General features: G+C 42.6%; 1 long non-coding RNA gene across 1 annotated transcript in view; it reads right to left on the bottom strand.

Moving 5' to 3' along the window:
- Nucleotides 1-19,609, bottom strand: part of LOC102376468 — a 105,733-nt gene that overhangs the window by 12,558 nt on the left and 73,566 nt on the right. Inside the window, exon 3 of the long non-coding RNA XR_324392.1 lies at nucleotides 4,997-5,032. This is a non-coding gene — a long non-coding RNA (uncharacterized LOC102376468). The remainder of the gene's footprint in view (nucleotides 1-4,996; nucleotides 5,033-19,609) is intronic.

The following is a 19,609-nucleotide window of genomic DNA, read 5'->3' as shown; positions in this document are numbered from 1 at the left end:
CTCTTCCTTTTATATACTTCAAGTGTCCCAAATCTGTATGTTAAACATGCACATGAAGTTTTTATAGGATGAGGCTCATATCAATAAAGCAGTTTATGGATGCCTATATTAAAAGATTTTGGTTTTAAATACAGTGGAGATTTTATCAACACTTTTACACACACCTTTATGTCTTGCCTGATCTGATATTTTCAGGATGGAATAAACAATCCCCCCCAACCAAACAGTCGCTGGATCAGATCCCAGAAACACAATCTGTCACCGATGTACGCAACCACTCTTCAAAGTACTCGATTTGCCACACAAACCTTCTCAATGAAGCAAGAGACTTTAAACGGAGGAGCGGTGTGTGACCCACTCCTTTCCCTGAAGTATACTGTTGTTCTGAGAAGAGAAGAAGTGACTAGACAATTGTATCCTCCTGAAGAGGATTATTGATAGCTGAAGGTAGCAAGAATTGTGGAGGGAAGAGAATGTGAGAGCCCTGTGAGTATGGCCACCCTTCAAAGGAAAGCAACACTGCCACATGGAGAGGCATCCCCGAGCTATCTTGGATCTTTTTGGCACAGTTAGCAACACAAGTGTTAGATAATGTGGTGGCATGAGCTTTGGTAACCCAGAGTACATCCCCTTGGGTCCCTTGGAGGGTATACACACCTTGAACTAAAGCTGTAGCACCACAGGCTCCACCACAGAAGCTACCTAAACTAAAACTAGCTTGGATATGCCTATTCATGCTGGGGTTGCACCAAATCCTTGCAGCAGATGCATGCTGTAACACCATGCAGGGGAGGACTTAACGTTTTCTAACTGTCGAACCATTTGACCATGGGTTATAAGTTATAACAACTGGCTGGTTATTACTCTGTCACATGCAGCTGCATTTACTTATGTCCCTGCTCAGAGACATCTGGGATCGCAGAGCATCATATGCTGCAGCGGTCAGTTCATGAGGATAATTAAGAGCCAATCCTCTGCATTGCTGAACACCTCCTGCAAGGCGCTGATAAAGGCAGCAGGGATCAAGGGCACTCATTACTTTGCAGAAGGCATTCAGTACTTCACAGGATGAGCCACTTAACCAAAGAACCTTGGGATGCCCTCCGGGGGACAGAAAAGATCTTTCACTCAGCAGCACAACATTTGCTTCTGACAAATCACTGGGTTTAAATAAGGAGAGGTGAGGACTGAGTGTCCCAAGGCTCTGAAAGCATGTATTGGCATTGTTTCCAGGGCTCACGCTACCGGCAGTTTGCCCAAGTCAATATTACCATCACCGACGTGAGTTGCCTTGGATGTAGAGCACATTGCATTGTATAACCAGAGAGAACAATTTACTGAGTTAAGGATGCCAAAATACATAAAGTCTAAAAGCATAATACACTAATAGCAGCTAATCTCCAGGGGGAAAAAAAAAATCCAAGTTTGGATTTAAAGAAGAACAGTTTAGCTAGAGAGCACTCGCACTGTGCTGATGAGATTGAGACTTAAAGCAAAGGCGTGGGTTTTGGCAGACCGAGGTGGACCACAGGATGGAAAGGAGATCAGAGATCAACTGCACAATATTCCAGATGCCAGATTGCCACTTGGCATGACTGCCACGGGAGATCAATGAGTCACTCACAGCAGACTTCAGGCTCAACAGGGAATGAAGGCTTTGCAGCAGTGTCCCCTCGCCCTTCCTCTGATCTGGTGCAGAAGGATTAGAAAGTGCAGCTCAGAAAAGGACATATGCTTGCCAGGGTGGTGAAGGAGCTAGAGGTGAGGCTATTGGCGCTGCCTTCCCCACCAGTACAAAGGACAGAGAAACGGCCCTGCAGCACCTGTTCTTCATTGCATACAGCTGTCCACACTCAGGTGTAGGGCAGCACCCCTGGTTGTAAAGAGACTGGATGCGCAGCCATTATTATGTCTGAGAAGTAACAGCTGTCCTTACACATCCACACCCTTTAAGGTAGCACCAGTAACAATCCACTTGACTTGTACTTGCACCATAGCTCATGTCGCATAAAGATCTGTTGTTGTAATGAAAGCTGACAGGACCAGCCAAGTCAGGCTATATCAACATATCTTTCAATATTTCTGGGTTCAGCACTGACAAGCATACATCTAGAGCTTTTGATACCTATCGCTGAGAGTTCATGGGTCTCTACCTGGGATTCAATTTAAGGAGACACTCAAGTGTGCGCTGGAAAAACAAGAGACAGCGAGAGCTTGACCTCGCTGCTCTGTAAACATTCACAGATTAATTCCACTTTGGAGCTGTGCACTTCATAATTTTCCAGCTAGGACAAAAGAGCTGGCGACATGTCCACTCTTCTCTAGACAACTTTATTGAGGCTTAGCCATCTGTTCTGGCATGTGTTGTACTGCTTTGTGAGACTGTACATCAAAAAGGAAAGCAAACATTTGTCTGGCTTCTGCTGTTTCTCCTTTCAAATTTATAGGGGGGGGTGGAAAAATCCTGTCTGATATGAAGACCAGTACAGGTTCTGGTAGAGTCCCTATACCAGGAGGGATCTTAATAGAAAACATCTCAAAAATAGGCTGACCTGTTCATATTAAAGAGGGACTATCAATTTGCAAAGGACAATTTATTCATCTAATTTAGGCCTTCTTCCAATCTGTCAATTAGCTGAGAAGAGATGCAATGTTATGCTCCTATAGTCACTATTCAAAACTGTTCAGCTGATTTCTTTGCTAATACAGTGCATCATTTTATCCAACAAATGATCCCCCACTGACTTCTTTGGGACCACTTGTGGGACAGGATATTATAATCCAGTGTGTTTAAGCAGATTAGGATCTGGCTTTTAGTACACTGTACAAACACGCTGAATGTCTTCAGGCTATTGGCTGGCAGGATTGCTTTGAGCAAGCCTCATCCAGATTCATTGCCTAAGCTGTATCACATGGCATAACTCTTCTATGCTATCCACATTTCCAGTCAATCCCATTTCCTGAACAAAATTATTTCTGCTTGTGATTTCTAAACAATTGGGGCCTAAGTGTGACTCCACAATTTTCCTGTGTTCTCATTAGCTTTCAAGCACTTCTGGTCCCAAATGGGAACATAATGTGAGCAGCCTTTCATACACTGCTATTTATGCATTCTCACTGCTGGTTCCAGAACTACAAGGGTGAGAAGGATTCAGGAATAGGAAGTCAGAAATAGCTTTGGCTGCATTTGTTCGTGTCTGCAATGTCTCTGTTAAAACACAGAAGATCCAGGCATGTGCTCTAACCCTTTTACTCCCACTGCTGCTATTCAAGTGCCCAGACCTCCTTAGGAGTACAAAGCTGAAATATCCTTGAACCCCATTCCACCACTGTATAGTCATGATGGCACTAAGTGCAATCAAGGTAGGGGATATCTGAATGAATATCTTGCACCTTTCTCCTCGTCTCCTCCACAGACGCTTCTAATTAAACACCAGTTCCTCTATGGATGTGGAGGCAGGCCCAGAAGCTTTGCACCTGTGGCATCTTCAAGGGATGGGTTGGAAAGTTGGATTTCATAAAAAAAAGCAGAGGATCTTAGTGGAGGATCTTAGCTTTGCTTATCACTCTGGCAGCTCTACAGATCACCTGACACCTCTTGTCACTGTCTGCTTTTATTCTCCAAGGACAACCTGGGGCTTGCCCCCTAGATATAGAGCATACAGGTCTAGGAAGTCTACCCTGATCGTACTCTCTGCATTGTCAAAATTTGAACTATTTGTACATGAAGCTGCTTAAACACACACACACACACACACTTCAGCAAGTAGAAATATCCCATGTAATTAATTATTTAGCAGAGATGGCATTTTATTAAATAACCCATGTTTTCTTGTCTCCAAGAATCCTATTGAGATTAATGTTTTACATAAATACTAAAGTGAACCCTGCATTTGAGATTCCTATTCATTTTTAGTTGTTTTCCAATCCCTGAAGTTTTCTTATGTGAAACCTTATAAAGTATGTTATTCTAGGAGTGAGATTAGCATATCATAGAGCTGCATCTAGGATATTGATACCTACAGTGTTATAGTAAAACTTGGCAAAGAAGCATAGTAAGTTATAACTGGCAATGCAACTTGACAGCACTGTGAACTATAGTATGCATGGTATCATATAAATACATTTTTATTACAGTGCAATGTGACAAGGAACATACCGCAACTCTATTATCTATTGGCCCTTAGCACCTTATCAAAGTATATAAGCTAATCTGATCACCGCAAAAATATGCTTTTCTTTCTATGGATCTATCTGCGTAGGGACAATGTCAAAAGCTCAGCTGTACTTTTGGCTGGCCCTTCTCTTCTTTGTGCCTGGGGATTTGAATGCGTCACACAAGAAAAATAGCTGAAGACACTGGCATGAATACATTCCTTCAGTTCTTTGAGAAGGGTGGTTCTTTGGTTTGATGATGCATGCAGCAGTCACCTTTCAAAAAGATTTTTTTTTTATTACAAACAAACTTTGAAATCCTTTGACAGGTAATGGGTTCAAAAGGTAGGAGCAGCCTGATAGAGAATTCAACTTTCTACTTCAAAAAAGTTACAGTAATATTAATGGATGTGGCATAGGCACTTGCTTTAGGACTCGGCTAGCGTTGATCAGCTGCTCTCCAAGGTCCTGATCCAAAGCCCGCGTAAGTGAAAGCAGACTTCTTTTTGTGTGCACGTACACGCACTCTGGAGCCTGATCCAAAGGAACATCTAGGTTTTGTAGACTCGGGAATTAAAAAAAAAACAACACCTGCCATAATCTCTGAAACCAATGAGAGTCTCAAGGCAGCACCACCAGTCATGACGAAGCCCAGGATAAGATAGCAACATTTCACTAGCAAGCTCTGCTGAATCTTGGAAGTCTAGTACACACACCACAAATCACATGTGTTTGCTTCTTTGACGTTCAGTTTAAACAGGTATATGGATAACAAGATGAACCTGATGTATAACTGCAATGAGTCGGCAAAACAAGACTTCTGGAGGGAATATCTACCTACCTTAAAGAGTTATACTGTCAGCCAGCACCAAGATACCTGAAAGAAAGAAAGAAAGATGTGAACTACACCTTTACTGTGCCAAAAAGCAACATGTTCAAATGCACTGGTATTGTGAGCAACATTGTTTGTGGTGAAAAGGCTTTTCCAAATAGGAAAATAGCCTTCCATGTGCTACAGTGCTTTGTGCACACCATTTCTGTTGGAGACCAGAAAGAAAAATACCTTCTAGGCAACTTATTTGAGAAACTGCCTTCTGCAGATTCCCACCCCCTCCCCTCTTCCTCAGAAGTTGCTTGTAGTGACAACTTCTAGAGTGGGATACAAGACAAGAGGAATCAATTATTTGACTCAATGTACAAAGCCTTATGTTCAAAATACTGATGCTTGAGTATAGTACCTGAGTATAGTATTCAAGACCTCCTGGCTGTATTGGGAAGAGAGAGGTACTAGGAAAAACCAACAATGACTTAGGAGTTACAATTCATTCGTTAAGGGACTGATGTTTGTACCATTGGTACTAACTAATGGCTAGTGAACAAATCCTTAATAACTGTTAGTAGCAGCACGTTTCACACATTGAGGCAAGCTGGAGGACTCTGCACCATTTGACACATGCTCTAACTTGCCCTGCTGATAACCAGAGGATCTCTGCTTCCAGAGGTGTCAATCTGACATTTTTCACAAACTTAGCATTCACTTTAAAATAATTCAAGCTGCAGGGGCATCTCAGTTCTCACGTTGAGAAATCCCACAAACACAATAAATTATTCTTCTATAAAAGGTCAGGAACTTTTCCATCTGATTTGCAAATTGCCCAAGAGCACCCTGTGATGGTGACAACCAAATTACATTAATGCATATATCAAAATGAGTAGTCTGTCCTTCACTCCCTTCTAGTCTGCACAGCCAAATGCATTCATGCATATGTAAAAGTGTGCTCCAGAGTCTGCATTGTCTTCATTTTATTTAGGAAAAGGATCAATAGTACAAAAATTACTTTTCATATATTTATGCACAGCAGCACATCACAAATAGAAATGACTACATTGTTTGCAAGCCTAAGTTTTAAGGTTATAGATGTGGCAAGCTAATATTCAAAACTTAAAACCAGTTTTCCTAAGGTTTCCTGAGATGTAGCTATCTGAAAATTACCTTTTGTATTCTGACCCTCAGCGTGATAGTTTAGATTGCAGAAGAGGACAAATGGAGGACATCACAGTAAAAATCCACCTATTATGCTGCTACTAAAACAAGTGGATACACTGAATTACAGTATACAGTACTAAACAGGAACATTTTACTTGCCTGGACCTGTCTCAAAATTTTGTGAATGTCAAACCTTTAGCTGCAAGGACATCAAGACACAGAGACATTTTGCATAGCAAGCAGTAAAACACAGCAAATGTAACAATTTTCTATAGTTATCTACTGCTCAAATTTAAAAAAAACCCACCTTCCCTTAATTTCAGGAAATTCAAGAGAGAGCATTACAAAGTGAAATTGTAAGGCATGGAGCTAGCCTTAATAGAAAGCAAAACAGTCACTCAGAAATATAAAGAGTTAATACTCTTTACCATTCCTGTTTTGTATCTTGCAGAAAGTATTACATGAAATCCAGGATTCTTACCAAAGGTCTCCTACTTTCCTGTATTGATTTTCTATTTTAATCTCGACAAAGTGCTAGTGCATTAATTATCCTAGAAGCCTATGAGCTCTCTCAACACTATGTGCTGGGCCAGATAAATCATGAATGTGATCAGCAGAACAGTAGCCAGAAAGACTCTGGCCCTTTAGTTTGCTGACTCCCATTTTCATCTTCCCTTCATCACAAACATACATCAGGCTGCAAATCCATGTGCGTACTGACTGCGTCTACACATGCGCTTACTAAGGAGTACGCTAATTAGCTGCAAAGTAAAGCATCACTGTCTACACATGTGACAGTATTAGGCTGAAGTAAACTAATTTATGCCAACATTAAATAGTACTGTTGGGGAAAGTATCTTTTTATGCTGGGGTCATTTACTTCGATTAAATGCATGTGTAGATGCTAACCTCAGATGTAAATTGCACCCAGTCAGCCCAGCCAGCCGCGGGCCAGACTTATGCTTGTCATCTAGCCACACAGCTCTGCATTGTCACCACCCTTGTTCCCCAGCCAACCCCTCCACTGCCTCATGCCACCACTGGAGCCTGGGGCTGACCCCCTCTGTCCCGTCCCAGCCTGGGCCAGCTCCACCTCAGCTCTAATGGCTTCTGTCCTGGTTCATGTGTAGACGCTGGGCCTGAGAGTAGTTTACTCCAGCTCAAACTACTCCAGAGTTCATTGCTTCACTTTAATTGCATGTGTAGATGCACCCATTGTTGACAGTCCCATCACTTTCTATAGCCCTGACAATAAAGGTAGCAAGCATGGCCTGAAGAAGGTTCTTGACTCCCAAACAGGGGGTCACAACTCCACTTATGTCTAACAGTCCATGAGGCCAAAGTGATTAAAGCACAACAATTTCTATGGTTAGTGACGTGCAAGAAGTGACTAGTATTATGCCTCACCTCTTGACTATCCAGCCTGAACCAGCAGGCAGTTATCTACACACATGGGCTAATTATGGACAGCCTTCAGCACAAGCCCAGGGTGCAGCATGAAGTGAAGCAAGATGTTTTTGCTGCTCTGACACCAGGCTCCACAACCACAAAGCTCACGCTAAGATTGAGACAAATCAATTGATAGATGCAACACATATGCCGAAGGTAACAGGGTTCTGGACCAGGTAATACTTCTCCAGTTTGAATACTTAGAGCGTTTCTGGACTTTCACCAACAAACAGGTGCCAACAGCCTGCAGTCATCTTATCTAAGACGGAACTGGCCGGTGATGTGACATAATACAGTTCATTCAACCTAAACACTGAACAAGATTTCCTGCTTATGCAGTTATACCTGCTCACAAATAGAGATGAGGCAGCCCTATCTCAAAGTTGATTTATATCAGGGGTTCTGCAAAAAAGTTTGAGTCCCAATAATATTAAGCTCCTGTTCAAATGTTTTACCCCTACCTTACTTGTGAATATAGAGAGCTGGATGTACCAGTAGAATTACAAGCCATTTTAGTCATTTCTATAACAAATATAACATGTAACAAAACCTCAATGAATGTGAACTGAAGCCAGTGTTATCAAAGGAAGTGGGTGAATCCCTGGTTATTAATGCATGCAGCTTTCACTGGCTATTAATTAAACACATAATTATTTAATTACTATAATGGTTGTTAATACACTGTGCAGGACTAGCAACGCATATTTGGTTTTAGTAGGAAGACAATTGAGTCTTCTACTAATCGCGTGAAGTTATAGTTGGTAGTGAGGTTTAAAATCACATGGCATTTGAAAGCCAGAACAGATTGCTGGATTACATCTTGAAAAAATAAAGCAACAAAAGAGGTGTTTTACCCTTTGACACACTTTGCTATTGTATGTTTGTGGTGATGTAGGAAGCCTCTCACTATATTGTAATTTAATTTCCCTAGATTTCTCAGCTACATTCAACAGCATCAGTCTCCTTAAGCTTATATGATAACTCACACTGACCTGTACACTGTTTCAGCATAAACCAGGTCTCCTTCACATGGCACAGTAATTCCTGGCAGTTTAGTTCTAGCCACATAATGCACTATAACAAGTCTCCTTTACCCGTCACAGAAATGACTGCTCCTAAGTGCACGTCTTAATATTCTATTTTGAGAGTCTAATATTATATCCATTGTCTTCTCTGGTCTTTTGAAAAACAATGAGTCCCATTTCCCATTGCAGCCTGATGTGGTTTTTCATTTGTGCATCATCGTACAGTGAATGCATCTCAATTCTAAAGGAAGAGACAGCTTGTGCCACTCAGACTTGTAGCAAAGAGCAAAAGGAGGGATGTCTGGCCACAAGGTTAGCTTGCTGTTTTATGCTTTTCATAAATGGTCCATACATCGTTTTCAATGGAGTCAACAATTAAACCAGCTTCAGAGGCGGACGCCAGGGTTTCAAGACTGACGCTGTATTTTACTTGAAACAGTCACTGCATAAAATACAGAAACAATCCTGGCAGCAGAGATTGGAAACTTGGTTTTCCCATTGGCCTGGTCTCTTATGTTTTCTTTTTCTTTGTCGCAATGAATTGTGAATTCTTTTGTGCGCTGTGGTACATGTTCAACAAAAAGGCTGAAGAATGGCCCCTCCAACCAGCCTAGTCCATAGTCTGGTGTCTAGGACATCCTTCTGAGAGTTAAAAGATATAATTTTGCATTCTGTCAGGCAGGAGAGAATTAAGCGTGGGTTTGCCACAGTTGAGGGCTATAAGCACTAAAAAATTACATAAAGGGAGTCACCAGGACCAGCATCACCACCACTTGGCATTATATATGCATCCCAGTTCTTTCGGTGCATGTTGAGCATGTTCAAAAAGACCATCCGAATCATGCTCCTCAGGAGATGTTTCATGGGGGAACAGCTAGTTTCTGAAACCTCACTGAGCTTAGGTGACAGCTGGGTGGCAAATCCCTCAGTCCTGTCAATATTGGGACACCCGTAGGTTTGAGCATGGGCACAACTATGGACACATCAGGGGCCAAGAGGGAGGTGCCTCTGGGGTTACGTGGGATTCCCCAGGACCATAGCTGTGGAGGTAGGTGGAATTTAGGAGCCTAAGGGCTTTGGATCCTAAGTGCATCTTCCCTCTCATGCTGCCAGGAGAAGGATGTAGCCCCTGACTTGAGCTAGCTTACAAAGGTGTAAAAAGTTTTCTATAAGCCACAGTACTGAATTGGATCCATAGTCTCACAGGCCAACATTTTTAATATAGAAAGCCATCTGTTTTATATTCTGCCCAGTGAGGAAACAAAAAAAAATTAAACTAAACATTTTTTTTTAATTAATACCATTGGGTTAAATGTAATAATTAGCATATTATTTACCATGACTGGTAACCAGCTCAACCATTTCCCACAATCCGTGTTAGTGTTTCAGTTGCCCGTGAGACTGCTAGGTAGGCTAATTTGACAACACCTTTGTTGTTCTGTTTCACTCAAACCAATTAACCTCCTCACATCTCTGGCGATCTCCTCCTGCAGGCCTAAAGCTCATCTAAGGTGTCCAATATATACCATCTCCCCAAAGCGCTGTGTTTCCTCAATTTGGCTGCATGCCAGCCTTTAATATCACTTTTACCTTTAGCTTAGTATTTCCGTTCTCTATTGTCAGGCAGCCAATTTCATACAGGAACTGTGCAACTCCAACTTGAGAAGAGATGGAGGGCAGTAATCCTGAATGAATCATTCCCAAGGATGCGAGGGAGACTGTAGAAACCCACAGAGAATGGAAAAGCTTCCACAAAAACTTCAGACTTGGAGGATCACAGTTGAGCAAACCACAGTATAAACTCTGCAATTTTTTAGATCTGCTTAGGAGAGGCATGCCATTTTAGCTTTATCTTAAATGCTGTGCTAAAAAAAATGGCAGTCTATCCATTGGGTTACCGTACCATACTTCTCACAGGGGGTCTGATCTAAAACCTACTGAATTCAATGGGAGCCCTTCAGTTACTTCAGTAGGTTTTTGTTAAAACTCACCTTTGCAAAGAAGGGTCGGGGTATTGAAATGGATTGTTTTTCTTTAGTGCGGGGTTAAATTATATGAGAATGTATCATGGCAGAGAAATGGATTACTTTAGTAAGGTAAGAGTGAAATGGGAAATTATTAGCTGAATTAAATGAGGAGTTTGTCGATGTCAGTTCTTCCTTTCATGGAAAAAGTGAACAGAGGCATCCTGTTTATTGACACTGAACACTGAAAGAACATTCATCGTGTCCCGAGCACCCCGATAATCCACTAATTAATACACAAATTCATAGACTGTAAGGGCTGGAAGGGACCTTGCAAGATCATCAGGTCCAGCCCCCCTGCAGTAGGCAGGAAAGACAACTGGGGTCAGGTGACCCCAGCAAGGTAGGGTCAGGTGACTCCAGATCAATCACTTGCTCTGATCAAATCAACTCAGCAATAAAAAAAAATAATCAGCCCCCTTCTACTTTCCACTTAACCTTCATTAGACCTTCCCAAGTTCTACCTGTTGTCCATCTTCATGCATAACGAAGAGGGTGTCATGGTTGGCTTGGTGTTAGTTTTCAGGGGGTTCCCTGAAAACTAATAAACTCAAGGCATTGGAAACACAATGGGGGAAAATCTAAAACATGACCATTAAATCCATCATTTCAACACTTCCAGCTCATAATACAATAGACCAGGCTTTAATGTTTTAGATGCTGAGGAGCAGAGATATGCTCAGGTGAAACTTTTGAAATTAGCATTTAGCAAACGGGCAGTAAAAGTCTCCAAATGGAGTGTAGTTTCACATAGTTTAAATTGCTCTGTCTTTCTCTGTATAACACCTTTAAAGCAGTGAACATAGCTAAATGAATACTGAATGGATACGACACCATGAACATAGATACAGAGACGCAGCCCACGAAGAGATTCATTCCACATAAGGTCCATAAATCTGTTGACTATGATAGGGATACCACAACCAGAGCATTCATATGATTTACTTGCTATGCAGCAGGACCCTTTGGTTGGGAAAACATACCTCTGCTTAAACAGCATGACTGGACTGTAAAGGAAGATAATTCCAGTGCACAAGTGGCAGACTATTAAGAATTCAGATACATGATCCAGGGGCATGTCTGAGCATTCATTTCCATTGCTGACCCTATAGTAAATGTTAGGGTTTGGTTTGTGCAGTGACCCTCTGGATTTGGATTTTGACCCTGCCAATTTTTACACACTTTTGTTGTCGAGCAAAGACACCCAAACTCAGTGAGTTACTGGTGGTTGGATTGAAGAATTCTGGATGGGAGACCTAGAAGACTTGAAGTGTCTCCTGGAGTTGCTCCCTTCCCCCCTTCCCTTTGCAAGCCCCTTCTAGAGCAGCCTACATGCTGAATATCCTGAAAAAGCTACAGAGGCTTCTAGATTCCCATTAACTCATGAATTTAAGGCCACAAGAGACCACTGAGATCAGCTAGTTTGACTTTCTGCCTAATCGCACACAGATCATTTAACTTCACCTAGTGAGTCCAGGTCTGGAGAAAATGAGTCTTCCTTACAATGTAAAGCTAAACACCAGGAAAAAAAAACAAAAAACCCGGGAGGACTGAAAATGAAGAGCTAGTAATGGGGAGTTTGCTGCAGGCCCTGGAGAAATGTGAAGGTTCCATTAAACTATTTTGGAGTGGAAAATGAATAAACGATGAGCAATAATCTAACTTTGAAATGAGACAAGGGAGGTCTGTAGACCTCTCCCAAGAGCGGCAATTAAAAAAGAATCTTCTGCTACCTGGTAAGAGAGAAAGTGAGAAGGAAGGATCAAAATTTCCCTGTGGGTGCAGGGAGATAATATTCTGGGATTCTTGGAAACTCTTACAAAATGAATACACCTCTTTAAGACAGTCCTCACCTCTCAATTCCATACCCATCTAATGGGAGTTTGCTGCATCAGTGCTCACGCGGATACAGAGAAGCTGCCCCAGGGCTGCTTCTGCTTCATCTCTCTTATTTTGCTTCTTCACAGGCAAGTTTAGATGCTTTTTAAAATGGAAAAAAAAAATCACCTTCCCTCCTCCATCACCTACTTGCAGATGTAGCCATAGGTTAGCCAGGTGTCTAGAAACCCATCTCAGGAGGGGTACTTCGACCAGCTGAAACTGAGTTTTCAGACTTCATGAAGAATATACAGAACAGATAGTTTTCTTCAAATTGATAGAGGCAAGAGGATTTTTAGGCTTGAAACCTTTATCCTCACAGGAAGAAGAGGTTGAAGATGACCTTTTCTTTTCATTTGACCTTTCAGGAGGAGACGTGATTAAACCTGCATCTACTAGCATTCTAATTGGCATTCCCTATCAGATCTTTTTTTTTGGAAAACAACAATTTTTTGGACTTGGAAATATATATTTTGTTTATATCCCATCTATCTGCAGCTTAAAGGAGACATTCCTTTTTTAAATTCACTCCCTCAGAATTGCTGCAAAATATCCTATGATGGCGTTTTTATTCATTCATGTTTTTGTGCATTATGTTTGGATATATTAACCTAGCAATAATATTAGCAAAGGTATATGTCCTCACAGACATTTTTGTAAGAAAACAATTTATACAAGGCAACATAACAACCAACAGATAAAGCTATTGGGCCTAATTCTAAAATCTTTATTTAAATCGCCCATTGAAATCAATTGGGAAGAAGACCCTTTCTGGGTGCAATTACACATGCAATTAATGCACTTGAATATTCTGCAGAGAAAATTCAGCATCTACACATGCACCTGTGTTAGTAGTAAACTGAGCTTGATTGGAGCAACTTATTTCATAGCTGCTCCTGTCTTGTTCTGCTCCCCTGCAGCACCCAGGCAGAGCTCCAGGCTTCCCCAGGTGCCAGCCCTGGCCTGGCAGGGGGAATGGGAGTCAGGCCTGGGCTCCAGGGCCATCCCCCACAAGCTCCATGGGGCAGAAGCCAGCTGTCTCCAGGTCTGGGACTAGCCCCAAAATCCAGGAGGTGGGAGCCAGCTGTCCCCAGGCCTGGAGCCAGCTCCAAGTTGATGGCTCCTATCCCCTGGAGCTTGGAGCTGGCCCCAGAACCAGAGACAGCTAGATCCTGCCCCCCAGAGCTTGAGGCTGGCCCTGGAGTCAGGGGACAGCTGGCTTCCACCCCAAGAAGCTGGCTCCGGGGACAGGAACAGCTGGCTCCCAGCCCCACACAGCTCCCAGCTGGGCCCAGAGCCAGGGATAGCTTGCTCCTGCCCACCCCTCACCCCTGCCCAGAGCTTGAGGCCTAACTCCAAGCTCCACACAGCAGATGTGACCCGGCCTGGGCTGACCGGGAGCAATTTGCTCCCAGGTCAGTGTCTATATGCGCACTTAGGTGAAGTAGTTTAATGCACCGTTTTCTAATACCTGTGTCTGTTGGTACTAGCCAATGGCACTTTAAATTAATCTACTGCGCAGTAATTGCTGCATACGTGTAGATGGCGATGCTTTACTGCACATTAAATTGGTCTAATGTGCAATAAAGCTACATGTCAACGTGCCCCGTTTGTTCTCAGTCACAGGAGGGAACTGCACTTCTGTCTATGCCCTCTCTGCAGGAAGTGTTCTGAGTTACAACAACCCCCTGGAACAAACAGAAGTTCACTGTTGGCTCCAGGGGGAGGGGGATCTAGAGTCGTAGATGTTAGGGTCTGAAGGGATCTACCTCCTGACTGCAGCCTGCAGCTGGTTTCCCGTGGCAGCAGCCCCTTCTCCCTGCTAGCCCATGCTGTTTCCAGAATGGAGGGGGGAAAGGGAGCAGAGAGAGAGCATTCTAGAGCTTCCCCAGCTGGTGCCAGAGGGTGGGATGGGTGAATTGTCCCCCCTCCCCCAGCTCATATACACCCCCAACTCATTACTTATTATTGGAGCTCCAATACACCCTCTCCACCCTCCAACAGGGGCTGTTAAAACCCCAAACCAAATGCCCTCTGCGCCCTTTCCCCCCTCCCATTCTGAAAACAGCCACAGGCTGGCAGGCAGTGCAAACAGAAGTTACAGAAGATGCTCTGTTTTGAAACATCTTCAACTGAATGAGGGTTCAGATTTCTGCCCAATCAGCCAGTTTTGAAGCAGTCTGCAGCCGTGCACTTGTGTTTGGTAATGGCAACAGACTGCTTTCTGTGGCTGGGTTAGGGGGGAAATTGGAACTTCTGTCCACACTTTTAGTGCAAACTCAGTACTGACTAGAGTAGAGCTAAGAAAAATTGCTCTAGGACTGAATTTGCAGGCTTTGACTCAGACACTACCTAACCTGGGTCTGTAAAACAGGGAAGCCAAAAGCATAACAAACCTATGAGCAGACAACATCAATTCACTGCACATTACAAAAAAAATAAAAAGAAATAACTTGAGATAAAATGAATTTAAGAGCCAACTTAACCTAGAAATAACTTCAAAGGAACCAGACTGTAAGCTTTTGAGATATAAAAATAAAGCATATAAAAAGATTGTATTTTTTCATTCTGCAATTTGCAAATAATTAAAAACACATTACCTCTTTTTTTCCTTCCCTCCTACACAGTGTTTCCTGAGTAATTACTCAGAATCTCATAATCTAAGGCATTTGAAACACTGCAATTCTTTTGATCTTTGGATTATTCTTAGCCCTATCACTGGGACTACTGGGGTCCAACTCTGTTCCCTCTGAATTGAGAGACATGTATGCATTTTCCTGAATACCAAGAATACAAGCTGTCCTTCAGGGAAGGTTTGGGAAAGTTGATAGCATCTTGCTGAACTCATTGACCCAGCCTTTTCCTTGACACACACTGACCCATCTTTTTCCTCCATTCTGCACTGCATTTATTTTATTCAAACATCACTGAATGTACAAAAACAAGGTGTAGCTTGGCATTTTTATAACTGGGGCCAACAAATTACGTTTGCATCAGCCTAATAGTGCAGTTGCTTATACCCGTGCTTAACTTCAGGCATGGATGGAGCTCACTGTTTGCAGAGAAATTACTTGTAGTTAGAGCTGAGGACTGTAATTTCTACAATGACCACGTAGAGCTTTCTTAATCACATATGTTGTATTTCATTACCCGTCATGCCGGGTAATGAAAGATGACGTCTGCGATTTATGGTGCTGGTTTTGTCCTTTTTCTAAGCTGATGTCTCCTGGGAATGCTGGAGCTGGCAGGCTGGATCAGACCAGTGAACCAGCTAGTCCACTGTGCTCTCACCAACAACGACCTGTATCAGCTGCTCAAGAGGGTAGATGTGTGCAGGAGACAGCCCTGAGGCAACTGGGCTGCAAGATAAATTCCTACCTCACCCTCCAATGTGCTCTGAAGTTTGAAAGCGTCACAGTTCAAGTGCGAGTGCAAGGTCTAAAAAATACTGACTTTCTCAGATTCGCCGACTTATATAGGGATGGGGTTGTTTGTCCGAAATTGTATTGGTGCAAGTATCGGCCCATACAAGTTGTGACCCTGGAACTGCCCACACCTCTTTACTTCTCCAAAAACAGAACATATTTCCCCTTAATCCTGCCACCCACCCCACTCCCAGCGTAGCATCCCACTCTTCCCCACCTCAAGCGTGCAATCCAAAACTCGATACATTTATACGAGGCTCCTACCTCAAACCGTGATACCCATTTATGAATTCAAGCTTGCTATCCATTGGAAACTGATAGCCTCCAAATATTACCTGACTCATGCCCCAATGTGGATTGGGTGTAGGGGTAATCATCACTGAACCCACATGACATTTTCCCTACCAAGTATGTATCATGTTGTGCTAAAGCCACCACTTGCCATTCAAAGTGTTGCTTGCTCGCTACTTACTAGTGCATTTTATTCGTGCTTAACCTGTCCTTTAAAACAAACAAACAAACACAATCTTTCCTCTTAACTCGTGGCATTACTCTGGTCAAATCTCTTTCAAGCTTGGCTGGTTGTAAAAATTGCATGGAGACAAATAGCCAAACAACGACGACAATGACAGTGATAATAATAATAATAATAATAATAATAATAATATCTGCAACAATAGGTGTGTATCACAATGCTTTCGAAATAACTGACAGGGAGCTGAGTCGGCATCAAATCATGAACTAAGTACATCTCCACTTTTTAAAATCCCCTGGACATGAGGTAGGCAAGCAGGCATAAGTACATGCTTAAGAGCTTTGCTGAAATTGAGGGCTTAAAGGCAGTATTTTGAGGCACAGGAACATAGGGGCAGAGCTTCTGACCTTATGTCAGGATTTCCTGATTGTAGGTGCTCAATGTCTCAGCTGTAACATTGCACTTAAGACAGGAATACATGGCAGAAGGAAATCACTCCATATCACTGCCCACTGAAATGCAACCACCTCTGTGACCAGAATAGGACGCATCATTTTTTTTTCTTCTAGAAACACTACACAACTGTCTAGATGGGATGCAAAGAATAACTTTTCCAGTTGAAACTTGGGAAATATAGGTTAACCAGAATGCAGTTACCTGATTTAGAGTGTACCGTATATGGGTAAAGTAATATCTAGGTTTAACATTCATGTGAATTGAATTATACATCTGCTCAGGGAAAAAAATAATAACTCCTTTAAATTTAAATTATGTTTTCCCAAATGTGGTTATATATAAGTATGTATGCCCATACTCAAACAAGCAGAGAGTGAATATTATTTTGCTAGAAGGCAGAAGGAGCAGGACTATTACTCTGTAACACATAATAAGCACACACCTACAAACAAAAGGTGAGAGGAAGAGCCTCAGCCTTACCCTGTCCCCCTTTGCCTGGTTCTGGCAGGAAGAGGTCTTAGGACACAATTTTATATCATCTTCAGCACTTGTCTAATTGTAAGTTTGTGAAAAGCACCACTAAAGTCATGTTTAAGTGCTTGAAAGCAGCTGGAGATCCCTGTAATGTGGCCACTTGGATGGGGCACTCACCTAATGCATGTGAGAGACGACATGGACCATGTCTCTGGGGCCTGACATTGAACTGCAGAAAACACAAACTTCTGGGGCTTAAAGGGAACAGGATCAGAGCCTAAATATTAAGTTTTCAGTCCATGCTTTGGTACCAGGGAGCAGCAATGAGGGAAGCCTATTAGGAGTTATGCATTGCAGAAAAGCATTACCAAGTGATCCATATCATTTGGGTAGAGGAGACAAAAGTACATGCATTCAAGACGCCTTTGATGGTGAGAAGGTGACAAATCGGAGAAAATGACTTTTTAATTATAATTACACCAAACCTTATATAGAGCTCAAAGGGCTTTACGAAGGAGTGTCATTGTCTTCATTTTACAGAAGGGGAACTGACTCACAAAATATAAGTGATGTGTTTAAGGCCGCTGAGGAAGGCAGTGGCAAACTCAGTAATAAAACCCAGATTCCTATACTGCCCCCCAGTAGGATCTACTGCCCCGCTCTGCACAGTGCAGTCATGAGAGGGAGGAGAATACACGCTGTTTCTGAAACAGGAGAAATCACCAAAGACTCTGCTTGTGAATGGGATTAAATGTGAGGCAGAGCAATTGTAAAACCAGAGACCAATTGAGACGAGACTTGCTAAAACTCCCCTTGCTCTCCCAGTAGATATAATCTACTGCTCAGACATGCATGGGGGAAGATGGCTTTTCTGGGCATGCTCTGATCTGCTCCTCCGAGCGTGTTTCACTTGTGGAATCCTTTAAGCCATCTTTATGCGTGGGAACGACTCTAATTTGCCAGTCAGCGGCTAGCAATACGTTCAGGTGCATGAGTGCTGATTCCTAAGCAGAGGGTGCGTCTACATGTTTCTTAATGCATTGTAGTAACTGCGCATTAAGTTTAGTACTTGCATCACCAAGTATTAAATCAATGTGCAGTAACTGGAGCTACTGTGTAGCAGTGCTGGTGCATTGGTTTTTACAGATGCTACCTGCGCAGTAGCCAAATACTATTGTGCAGCATCATATTAACACAGGCTTTGCCCGGCACGCTACTGCACAGTGTTGTTAGGCTACTGTGCAGTTAGCATCTTGTGTAGATGCAACCAGAGATGGAACAAAGGTTTGCATTGATTGAATTAATTAAGGTGAACTTGCTTCTAGCTCAACACGTATCAGTTCTATTTTGCCCTTGTCTTCAATCAGGCAGCCGTACCAATTGCTGGTCATCAGCTCATCGAGGGAGCACTTGTTTGATCCCAATGGCTGTATTTTTAGAAAGTTTCAGAAGTCCTGCAAGCTTTGGGATATGCATGCAAAGAATTTACTGACTAAAACCATGAACCAGACCCTTTTACCAGGCAGGTCTCTATGGCCCAACAATGTCAACAGAACCCTTCTGGTCTACATCAGCTGAGAAACTGGGCAAATATACTAAGCAAAATGTATATTCTGTCACTGACCTGCACATGGCTGAGCCTTATCTTTTGTCAGGAAGATATATTTATGCAACACCATTCAGAGGCAAGGAAAATGCAGGTTAGAACTGATGAAGAATGTCTTGCATTTCAAAGCTTGTCTAACTTTATCCCAACTACATAGTTGGTCCAATAAAAGATACTGCCATAAGAAATCTTTGCCTCTTGCATAATTTTTGCACCATCGTGGCTACAGCATCGCTCTTACACGACTGTCAAAAAGAAGTCACTGACAAGTAAATGCAGTGTTCAGGCTGCCCAGAAACATTTCATGCCCTTTTGGAAGACCAAGTACAATGAAACTCAAACCTGAATAAGGCAGGAAATACATGGGCAACCATCACCCTGTTTTGGTGATGCCCGAGATGCCCATAACTCTTCTTTGGCAGAAAGGGCTCATGACCACATGTCCTATCTCTACTGTTCTGTATCAAGGCAAACTTGTACGTAGGAGAGCTGGAGGGAACATAACATCTTTACACACAGACACTGAGCCTATTCCCCAGAACAACCTTAAGCAGAGGATATCACTTATCCCAGCTAGTGATAGGCAGTTGTGAATATAGGGTTAAGTGAATCAAAGCAACCGAGGCCATAGGGAAGATGATCTGCTCCAGATGTC

Source organism: Alligator sinensis, unplaced genomic scaffold, assembly GCF_000455745.1.
Source record: "Alligator sinensis unplaced genomic scaffold, ASM45574v1 scaffold571_1, whole genome shotgun sequence".
NCBI lineage: Eukaryota > Metazoa > Chordata > Crocodylia > Alligatoridae > Alligator > Alligator sinensis.
This window is presented reverse-complemented; position numbering and strand designations above follow the sequence as displayed.